The sequence below is a fragment of the Arachis ipaensis genome, chromosome B09 (assembly GCF_000816755.2).
Source record: "Arachis ipaensis cultivar K30076 chromosome B09, Araip1.1, whole genome shotgun sequence".
NCBI lineage: Eukaryota > Viridiplantae > Streptophyta > Magnoliopsida > Fabales > Fabaceae > Arachis > Arachis ipaensis.
This window is the reverse complement of record NC_029793.2, coordinates 141,923,153-141,935,395: the sequence shown is the minus strand read 5'-3', so window position 1 is coordinate 141,935,395 and position 12,243 is coordinate 141,923,153. Positions and strand designations below refer to the sequence as shown.

Below are 12,243 nucleotides of genomic sequence, written 5' to 3'. Positions count from 1 at the left end.
CGCCAAGGCCCACATAAGCAAAGCGGCTGTATGAATACCAAATTAATTTATTTTTGAGTAAAGTATATATTTTTGTCTTTAAAGTTTGGCAAAAGTTTTAAAAATATTTTTAAATTTTATTTTATTTCAATTTTGTCCGAAAAATTTTCGATTTGCATCAAATATATCCTTGATGGCTAATTTTTCTAAAAATTGAAGACCAATTCAATAACATTTCATAAGAACAACCCTCAATATAAGCAAATCAAGCATCATTTTCATGCGTTATTGTTAGATTAGTCTTAAATTTTTTGAAAATTTAGTCGTCGGGGGTATATTTGATGCAAATCGAAAACTTTTAGGACAAAATTGAAACAAAATAAAACTTAAGGATATTTTTAAAACTTTTACCAAACTTCAGGAACAAAAAATATACTTTACTCTTTATTTTTTTCACAAGACAAATAGGGAGTTTCCATTCATGAATAGGACCCATAATATTTAAACCAACAATGCTAGAAAACCAAGATCATATCAGCCAAAAACTAGTTAAATGTCTCTGGGCTGGAACCGAAAACCCAAATCAATTCAGCACCATCCCAAAATTGACCCAGACTAAACTAGAATCACCCTTCCCAAAAACCTTACCTTTGCTTTCACCGTTTTACCACACAGAAGTTTGAAAATCATCTACACCTGCGCCACGCCTCCGGAACATCGCGCAACCCTCTTCCCTCTCTTCTTCGCTGCGATGCCGCTCCTAGCCTCTCCGCCCATCGCGCCTCCGCACACGGTACCAGAGCGACGCGACTCTAATTACCTAGCATTTACCCTAATTTTTCAAAATTCTCCGTTTCACCCCACTGCCTCTTACGACCAGAGCTTATCACCTCCCACCTCAATCCCGTCGGCGAGCATCCCCAACGGCGGCGTATCCCCCACCCGGCGCATCTCCCAACGGCGGCGCATCACTCTCTCGACCTCGCACCCGGCGTCTTCAACAACCACTGTCTGCACCGTGTAGTCCGCCGAGCTCCACGTCAGCACCATCGGATGCGAGTCTGACCCTATTCAAACTTGCTGTCGCGGGTTCGTCTTCACTGTTGGCTCGGTCGAAGCTCCCCATCGTGCACCATTCAACGCCTCCGCGTGAAGGCCAGCAGGACCCGTCTCCTCCAGTTCCGTCGCTTGCTGCTGCTCTACAACCTCCTCAGGCGGCTGTAACAGGTAAATGGATAGGTATGGTTTCGTTTGACAGTAAATGTTACTAATCTGTGCTAGGATTCAGGAACTGTGGTGGTAATCAATTTGATTTAATTTTGCTAATTTGCTATATGTTGCTGAATTGCTGTAATTAGAAATCGAATGTTGTTGAAATTATGATTGGATGTTGCAATTGTTAGAGATTGGATGTTGCTTTTATCTGGGTTGGATATTGTAATTGTAATTGTTAGAGATTAGATGTTTCTGATCTGTTCTAGGGTTTAGATACTAGGAATGGTGTTCATATGAGATGCTCTTTGATTTTGCTAAATTATTGATTCTGTGTGTCATGCTGGATTTCTGTTGTATACAGTAGCTGATGTTCTTCCTTGTGGTTTGGGAGTTTCAGAAAAAAAAAAGTTAGTTATAACTTGGTTTGAATGTGGCCATTTAACATTGTAGCATCAAAAAGTGATTTTTTGGACGGATTTGTTGGAATTTTAACTTGATCTATTGGTAATTTGGTAGCTATGAGATGATTGTCTAGTTGGACAACTGTATGGTTCTTTTATTTGAGATTGGGTTTTTTTTTATTATAGATTGGATGGTTCTTTTGTTAAACAAATGAATGTTTCTTTTTATACTAAATTGATTATTCTTTGAAATGAATCATCATTTAAGGTGGAAATTAACTTTGAAGTCATTCAACGCATGTGGTATTTATTGATTCAATTGTTGTGACTTATGAGCATTTTTATAGTTAATATACAATAGACATAGATGGCTGTTATTTGTTGCATACACTTTGACCGTAATTGCTTTGTTTTGCTTTCACTTTCTAGGGGAATCCTGAAGAGCCGAGCGCAATGTCCAAAAATCTACGTCAGATTTTTTTTTTTGTTAAACAAATGAATGTTTCTTTTTATGCTAAATAGATGATTCTTTGAAATGAATCATCATTTAAGATGGAAATTAACTTTGAAGTAATTGAACACATATTGTACTTATTGATTTAATTGTTGTGACTTATAAATATTTTTATAGTTAATATATAATAGACATAGATGGATATTCATTTGTTGCATACACCTTGACGTAAATAAATTAATAAATACTATGTATATGGATATGCATGCCAAATTCTCATTATTCTGACATGTTGCATGTCCAACCATGTCTCTGTTATCTAGTTCCAAATAGAATTTTTTTCTTTAATTCACAAGGTGAGAAGTTCTTGAAAGTATGAAATTTTTCTTATATTTTCTTCTGATTGTATTTTTCATTGAGTTTAAGAGGAAAGATGAAGAATAAAGAAAACCCTTTTATTTAGATACTAGAAGCCAAGTATAGCATGAAGAAATCATTTCTTTTTTCTTTTGATTTTAGTTAATCTTTTGGTTTTTATTTTCTTGATTTGGATGATAATTTCAAAACTAAGAAGGACTTTTCGGCTAAAAAATTTAAGATGTTCAAACAAAAAATGCAAAATTATAATGTTATTTGGGTGGAGGTTGCAAAACTAAGAAGGACTTTCTTAGTAGATGTTACTTCTGTCAACCATCAAGATGTTCTTTTTTCATACTAAATAGATGTTATTTTAATAGAAGCCATGTGAATGAAAAATAAAAAAAAGCTTATCCCACATAAATAACTATAAAATTGTTATCATGCTAAGATGTAATGAAATGAATCTTAATATTCATTCAACTTATCCATACAATTTACAATGTTGTAGATACAGAAATTCATCATAACCAAAAGTAATACAAGAAAAATCATCTATTTAATATAAAAATCTATTTGTTTAACAAAAGAAACATGTGACGTCATGTGATGTAAATTGTTGCATAAACATTCAAATTGCCTACAAGAAGAAAGATACTAAATAGGACCAAAATAAAATACATCCAATTCTTAAAATATTATAAAAATTCACAACTATAACTCAAGAAAAATCTTCAAAATATATCAAAAGTGTTTCAAAAGGTAACATTATCACATTTGTTTAACTGAGCTATGTTTGGGAATGAGTTGAAGTGGTATTGGATAGAACCACAACAGGGGAATATCAACTACAAAGATGCTGATGAAATATTAGACTTATGCCTTAAGAATAAGATAGAAACCCGCGGCCACTGCATCTTCTGAGAAGTAGAAGGCACAGTTCAGCAGTGGATCAAATCACTGAACAAAGACGATTTGATGAAAGCGGTCCAAAATCGGTTAAGCAGCCTCTTGAATCGGTACAAGGGCAAGTTCAGGCACTATAATGTTAACAATGAAATGCTGCATGGTTCATTTTATCAAGACATGCTTGGTAGAGACATAAGAGCAAACATGTTCAAGACAGCACACCAATTAACAAACATGTTCAAGATCAACACCAGAGAAATACATTCAACAGATTCTTGATTTGTAACACCAAGGTGCACCGGTTGGTGGAATTGGAATTCAAGGACACATAGATAGTCCTATGGGGCCTATTGTTTGTTCTGTACTTGATAAATTAGAGACTCTTGGTTTACCAATATGGTTCACTGAACTTGATGTTTCTTCAAGAAATGAGTATGTTAGAGCTGATGATTTGGAAGTTATGATGAGAGAAGCCATGGCACACCCTTCAGTAGATGGCATAATGCTTTGGGGATTCTAGAAATTGTTTATAAGCAGGGAGAATTCCCACTTGGTGAATGCAGAAGGTGATGTTAATGAAGAAATAAAAAGGTTACTTTGTCTTAAACAAGGTGGTTGTCTCATAGCCATGGTTGCGTTGATGATCAAGGACTATTCAGCTTCAGAGGCTTTAGAGGAACATACAATCTGCGAATCGTGAGGGGGAGGGCTGCGGCGGTGGTGGCGGTGGTGCGAATCACAACGAGAACGGCGGTGCGGTGGTGACAAATCGCGATGAGGAGGCTGTGGTGGTTGGCGGCGCTGCGAATCGCGACAAAAACGGGTCTGCGGTGGTGACGGCTACAAATCGCGAGGGAGGCGTTGTGGTGTTTGACGGCAGTGTAAATCACGAGGGAAGATGGCACTCCCGAGGGACGACGATGGCGAGAGTAGTTCCAGTGGGGCGGGACACCATCGCAGAGCGTTATCGCGATGTAGGAGAGAAGAATACAGGATTATGGGGTTGTTTTACAAAACCTAATTTTTCAAACAAATCATTAATGTCAATTATTTAAATTATAATTTAATAAAATAAATTAATTATAATTAATTGAGTTGTTTACTTTTTGGTTGATCGTCTCTTGGTTCCATATACTTTTCCTATTTAAATAGGCCAAATTACATATAAAGGAAGGTGCATCTTCTATTCACACTGTATTTGGATTAGTAAGAGCCATTTGAACTAATTCATGAGTTACTCTATTACCATTCCTTTTTACATGAGAATAATCTACTGATCTAAGGCTATTAGTTAAACTTAAACAATCACTAATAAATAAACCAAAATAATTTTTATGGACTTTTTTTTCTTTAAGAATTTGAATGACTTTAATATTGTCACTTTCAAATGATTATATCAAAACAGTAATATTCACAGGCCTTTTCTAAACCCATAAGATATGCAAGTGCTTCAGATTCATGAGATTAAATGGATAAAAAAAATTTGCATGTGGATGCCATCCAACTATGCCTTCACTGCTCTGAAACCATTTCGTGCCTGCCCCGTCCTGGAATGGGCCAACTCGGGTGTATCATCAGCGAGTTGCTCACTTCATGTGTGTCGGTCATGAAGTGCCTTATTTTATGGTTGGTGATTTTGGCATGGCGTGTATCAGATACCAGCCCCTATTTCGTAGCCATCTAACATGAATTGGTGCCTATTTTTATTTCATTAGTAAGAATTGTAAATTGACCATGCACAATTTAAAAGAAATTTTCATCTCTGCGTATATTAAAAAATAAAGAATTTTTCATGCATATATAAATAAAAAAATCCCACAATAGACATAGCACTAAAACTAAAAATACCCATGATTGTAACCGAGGAACCTAGGAACATAAGACCACATGTCATCCTTATCAGTTGACGTGTAACATTATGCCTCCAAAGTCCAAACTGCAGGGATTAAAAGTTTAAAACTGAACTGAAGAAGATCAAAGACATTACAGAGAAGCATACTTGGAATGCAATTGATACAATAATTCTTGTGAGCGTATCCATCTTTGTTCTTCATTGATTTAGTGTCGGTGCTACAATACTCTCCCCGTGCTACAATTCCAAGAAAATAGGAACAAATAGACATAAATAAGGTAAGCATCAAAGTGGTCCCTGAAGTTACCCTCGAGGCTCAAAGTAATCCCTGAACTTAAAAATTTATCGAGATCGTCCCTGAAGTTGATCTCCGGTACTTATAGTGGTCCTTCCGGTGAATTTTGTCCAGCTGGCGTAACTGGAAAGCTGACCTGGCGTCGTTGGTGACACGTTAGCAGCGCAACGGCTAGCTGACGTGGCGCAGTAAACATTTTGGACTCAATTTGGTCCCTAATTTTAGGTTAAAAACCCTAACTCCCAATTGACTCTCTTCTCCTTTCTTCTCCATCGCACACGTTGTTCTCCTCTACTCTCCGTCACACTCTTCACTCTTCATTTCTCCCTTCGATCGTCATCTTTCTCTGCGTCTATTGGATTCCGTAAACGATGATGTCCCCGAACAAATTCCCGGCGGATCGAGGCTCTCCTCCTCAACCTCTAAGGTAAAATTGTATCTCAAGAGAAAAACCTAAAATTCTCCCCATTTCTCTAATATTTTGCTTTTGGATATGCACATTATGAAACGGTTATTTCTAATTTGTGGCAATATTTATTATTATTGGGTTTTATCCTGTGACAATGGAATAGGAGATTTCTGCTTTATGGTGTTTTTTAGTGCGCCAATGTTTTAGCATTTGATTGTAGTCGTTATCTTAATGTTTCAGTTGTTTTAAGAACTCGGTTGTAGCCACTGGTTCAAACTTTTTATGATGATTATTCCTACCTTACCATGTTGTCTAATATGTACTAGATTAGTTTGATTTGTGTTTGTAGTTGGCTCAGTGCTAGTATGTTACTGTGACACATTGACACAGTAGACAAGATAATAATGATAATATAAAAAAGTCTTGGGTGGTCTGGTCTTGGGAGAACAAGATAGTGGATGCTGGATTAAGAAGATTATATTGGATGTTTGGTAGGAAAATATTTAAAAATGGGCGTTTCTAACTTGTAGACAAAATTAGTAAGAAGAGCTTGGATTTAGATGGTGTGTTTCAGTGTTTGTGGATATGGTTTCTGGTAAGATACAAAGATATTGTTTGATTTATGTAGTTGATGTGGTGCAGTAGGGAAAAGCTTTATTGTACTCAGGAATTTCTGAGTCTCGTGACATTCTACTATCCCATACTGATTAGTGACTGGGTTTGTTCTTAGCGTGCTGATGATAATCTTCCGTTTGTAGACAAACAGCATTGCAAATTATTCATGTTACTGCAAATTTCATGAGGATATGGTCGATATACTCCATGTATCGCTATTTAACCCAAAGTGGAGCTTCGGTTGTTCTTTTCTTGTTTGCCTGCATAGCTCCTGCAGCAATCCTCTTTTTGATTTTGCAAAAGTCTTGGAAGGGCAAGTCACTTTCTAATACACAGGTAAATTTAACTGTTTTCATCTTAGGGCAAAGTGCTATATACAAACCAATACATTCATATCCAAAGGTTTTAGTGATATGAATAGTCCTTGACTAGTACCATTTGTTTTTCAGGTTGTGCCATCCATAATAAATGGTGCTATAATAGCACTGTATTTTGTCTTGTGGGGAAAGGGATTGAGATCATGTGGACCAGATTGGTTTTAGTATGCTTGTAGAAAATTTTAGTTTGTAAGATTAGTGTGCCATATTATTAGTCTTTAACTATGTCTTTTTACTCATGCAACATCTTGAATGAAATTCATTCGCATAGAACCCTGATAACTAATTTACAGTTTGTCATTGACCCATTGTTGTCAGCTGCCATCATTATATAGTTATTTCTTCATTATATTAGTATTGCGCATGTTGAGTGATGCTTGAAATCAGATTTTTTATTTTTTATTTATGAACTTAACATAGTTATTCTCTTTCTTACTAATTCAGAGCAATACTGTCTGAGTATTCTGGTGCTGTCCTTGGGGTACTATCTACACTGTTATATGGGAGGAGAAGAAATTTGTGGAAAAAGGTGAAACTTTCAGATTGTAACATTCATAGATATATCATACAAATGTGTCCTCATTATGCTTCCAAATGATCGTGGGTTATTGGAGCTCCTAGCTGCATTGCTAGCGCTAGCCATAACGTGTGGTTTTCGAAGATGAAGAAGACACTGAAAACTCACATCTGGTGCGACGGAGAGTATAGGAGAACAGCGTGTGCCATGGAGAAGAAAGGAGAAGAGAGTCAATTGGGGGTTAGGGTTTTTAACCTAAAATTAGGGACCAAATTGAGTCCAAAATGTTTACTGCGCCACGTCAGCTAGCCGTTGCGCTGTTAACGTGTCACCAACGACGCCAGGTCAGCTTTCCGGTTGCGCCAGCTGGACGAAATTCATCGGGAGGACCACTATGAGTACCGGAGATCAACTTCAGGGACGATTACGACTAATTTTTAACTTCAGGAATTACTTTGAGACTCGAGGGTAACTTCAGGGACTACTTTGATGCTTACCTCGACACAAATATTAGAGGGATAAGTAAACTACAAAGAAAAAAAAAACGAATTATTAAGTTGTCGTATCTTAAAATATAAGAATATTTTTATTGTTAATAAATTTAAAAACAATTAGAGTGAACTACCAACTCGACTCCTGTCCATTTCGCAGAATAACAAAGTAACCCCTGACAAATAAAGCAATCCACTTCAGTCCCTGATCTATACTTTTCGTGGCACAAGACGGTCCCTATAGGTGAATCTTCGATAACTACGAACGAAAAATGCTGAGCTGTCAAGGTGAGCATGTGTTAGCTTGCTGATGTGGATGAATGCTGCAAACGTGGACACCTCAAATGGTTAGGGGACCGGGTTAATTGTCTCCATCCACGTCAACCAAAAACGTGGTCGTTTTAAGGGAAGGAATTAACAGTGATCATCAACATGGAACCAACCAAACCAATGGGTATATCCCTGGCAGGGTTCTTGGTTTCCTCAACCATAGTTGCCACCATGTCGAAGCCTGTATAAGACCAATGCACAACCGTAGCAGCATTGAACACTCCCTTCATCCCATAGGGAAGAATCGCGTTAGGTTTGAGGCTTTACCGTGAACAAATCCAACTACGATGATGAACACAATAACAAGTGTAGTGGCAATGGAGCTTAGCCAATTCAAGATTGAGGTATTCCTAGTGCTGGTCATTGCAAATAAAAAGAACGACAACAGCAATTGGATCCAGCATGTTGAATCATTCTTGGAAGAAATTCACCCGGATCCAGAAGAAATTCGGACCGTTCATGATCATACTGGCAAAATAAGAGGACCATGAACGGCCGAGGCCGGCAACGCCTACAACAGCCTCGAGGAGGATGTTTCCGGCGGCAAGGAAGGCAATGAAGTCACCAAGCTCGATGCGGAGGAAGGAGAAAGAGCCGCCGGCGACAGGAACGTCGACTGCGAACTCGGTGTAGTAGAGGGAGGAGAGGAGGGCGGAGCAACCAGAGATGGCGTAGGCGAGAATGATGGCGGGACCGATGTCGGTGCGGGCCTCCTGGCCGGTGATTACGAAGATTCTGGGGCCGACGACGGAGCTGAAAGCGAGCCAGGTGAGGTCCCAGGCGGTGAGGCAACGACGCATGGGATTCTCGCTAGCATGAGGGAGGACGTTGAGCTCGTTGTTGTCAAAGGAGCGGCTGAGGAGGCGATCCCTTAGACGGGGGCACGCGGAGGCAAGGGCGGCCCGGTAGGTGGTGAAGCTCTGGAATGAGGGCTCCAGAAAAAATTCTTGCTTACTCCACCGCCAGTAGCTCCGGATGCGGGCGTTGGGGATGGTGGAGGTGGGCGGTGGTGGCGGTTCCTCCATTCTGGCGTAGCAGTTGAGCGAAGATGGTAGAGGGAGGTCGTTTTGGTTGATGTGGATGGGGACAATTAACTCCTTGACCATTTGAGGTGTCCACTTCTGCAGCATTCATCCACATCAGCAAGCTAACACACGCTCACCGTGACAGCTTAGTGTTTTCTGTTCGTAGTTACCGAAGATTCACCTATAGGGACCGCCTTGTGTCACGGAAGTATGAGACAGGGACCGAAGTGGATTACTTTATTCATCAGGGATTGCTTTGTTATTCTACAAAATGGGCAGGGGCCGGGTTGGTAGTTCACTTTAACAATTAACTCTGTTAGTCACTTAGGTCCTTTGCTCCATCAACTCTAATGGAGGACAAAATGGTCCCTGACCTGACAACTCTAATAGAGGACAAAATGGTCTCTAACCCCCTCTATTGGAAACGATACTATTCTCCCCCAATTTTCATCATATCTCGCATAATCCGAATAGTCTAGCACTGCAACTTCAAACTACACAATGCATACTCTGCAACTTCAATGTACAAGAAGAAAAATTCTCAACTTGTTCTCAACCAATTCATACTCAGGAAATTAGTGACTATGTCTCTCAAGTACTTGTCGTCTTCGATTGATCCCATGAATCTAGAGAGCAAGTTCGATTTCTTAAGACCCGTCATCATCGTTGCCATCTCTCTCCTCCTCTGCCCCATCATCTCCATGGCCACATTATCCACCACTTTGATCACTTCATCTTCTTCACCGAACCAATGTTCAGTAATTGTTTCAGTTTCCATATGAGTGGCAACAGCGACATTACTCGCTATACTGATAGCTTGGATACGATGTCAAACTGTCTGCCAGCTTGGACTCTGGGAAAGAAGGAATGAAGCACTCAAGATCCATTCTAAATGAGAATTTGCATATGATGTCGAAAGAGAATATTCTCATGATGTCCTAATGTCCAACAATCTATATTGCGTGCTAGAGAGTGGAGAAATATGTGTCCTTTGGGTAGTTATGGAACTTGGTATGGAGGATGTGGTGGACATTATTAGGGTTGAAGTTGATGCTATTATCGAGGACATAGAGGTGATACTGTTCTCGAGGACGTGGAAGTGGATGCTTCTGGTAGGTGAAGTGCGGAGGAGGTGGGTGTACTAGTCACAGGGATTTGGAAAGTGTATGGTCTATGACATGTTGAGATAGGTGCGACACATGCGACAATTACACCATGACTTGATCTTGGAGTTGAAGAGGATGAAGGAGAAGATGCAAAAGAAGATTGTGAAGATGAAGAAGTAGAGTATGAATGTTAAGGTTATGCAAGATACGATAGAAATTGGGGGAGAACGGCGTCATTTCCGAACATAGGGTGTTAGCAGTGACGGACCCAGAAAATTTATGTTGGGGGGCAAAAATAATACACATTACTATCAAAAGATATATTAATTTAAATTTAAAATTATAAAAATGCATATTCATTATTCGAATACAAAAAAAAAATTACATTAGCCGCTAACTTTTTTCGCTTCAATTCTAAGAACTTCTTTTTATTAGAAGAAAAGACTAATAGAGTGACTTCAGATTCTAGTGGTAGCTTTCTTTTGAAATATTTTTTCATTATTATTTCTAAAAAATAAAAAATATATATTTTAAATTAGTAAATTGATCAATTTACTTTAAAAATTTATATGCAACATAATTACATATAATAGAATAGAATGAAAGATAAACAAATAAATAATAAGAATCACTAAATTGAGAATAAAATAAAATATATAAATTTATGAAGAGAATAAAAAATAAATTAATACCTAAATTATAATTATTTGAATTAAAATTTGTATTTGAAAATATCAAAAAGAGAAACAATAAAATTGAAAGATAGATAGAGTCATAGAGAGCTATATAAAACAAAATAAAGAATTTAAAATTTACCTTTTGATGAAGCGAAGATGACCACTAGATAAAAAATAGAAAAAGAAGATTGAAAATATGAAACTAAGAAAAGGGTTTAAGAGAATAAATGAGTGACGACTGGAATTTGAAAATAGAAGAAGACTAAATTTAATTAGGTTAACTAATAGTCAAAATAATAGAAAGATAAAATGAGTTTAGGGCTTTAATAATTGGGCTTAGTTTATTTATAGTGAGTCATTTAAAATTTAAAATGGGGTATATATATAATTTTTTTGTTTAAAATTATCAAATCAGAGTGGATCTGTGCCTGGATGTTAGGGACCATTTTGTTCCCGTTAGAGTTTCGAAATTTTTTAGAGATCAAAATGGGTAAATACTCTAATATTTAAATACTCTTTTTAAAAAATTTATTCAAATATAAAATATTTTTTGTTAATTCAAAAAAAAGAAACAAATAAATATTTGTTTCAAAATTAATTCAAACCGACCCTAAAACTAAAAATAAATATGCAATTTTTATGGGAATTGAAATGGCAAAAAGCAAAGATGATGTTGATGTGGCGCCTTAAACCACACACTGAATTGGAAGTATACCGTTATTCTTGGATTCTTGGAATAGAATCTTGGCAATTTCAACATTGCCTGAAATGGCAGCCATACAGAACGCAGTGTTTCCATCAGCATCGGTAACTTCTATGTCTTGCACATTATTCTTATACTCTTCTACCAACTGGTTTACTAAATTGATGTGAGTACATTTCCAATTAGGGTTTCTTTCGTCTTTTAACGAACCCATGGTTAAATTGTGAGGAATTTTGTTCTTATCCATAGTAATTAATAACTATCAAGTCAAAGCTTCCACTTGTAGCTTAGCAGCAGTTGTTCTCTTATTAGATTCAACTAGTGTATGTTCCCGTACTTTATACGGGATAAGATGTGAGTACATTAGGGTTTCTTTCGTCTTTTAACGAACCCATGGTTAAATTGTGAGGAATTTTGTTCTTATCCATAGTAATTAATAACTAATAACTCAAAGCTTCCACTTGTAGCTTAGCAGCAGTTGTTCTCTTATTAGATTCAACTAGTGTATGTTCCCGTACTTTATACGGGATA

General features: G+C 37.4%; 2 pseudogenes; one reads left to right on the top strand and one right to left on the bottom strand.

The window, feature by feature from the left end:
* LOC107616205 lies at positions 5,581-7,528 on the top strand (annotated as a pseudogene).
* LOC107616206 lies at positions 8,273-9,383 on the bottom strand (annotated as a pseudogene).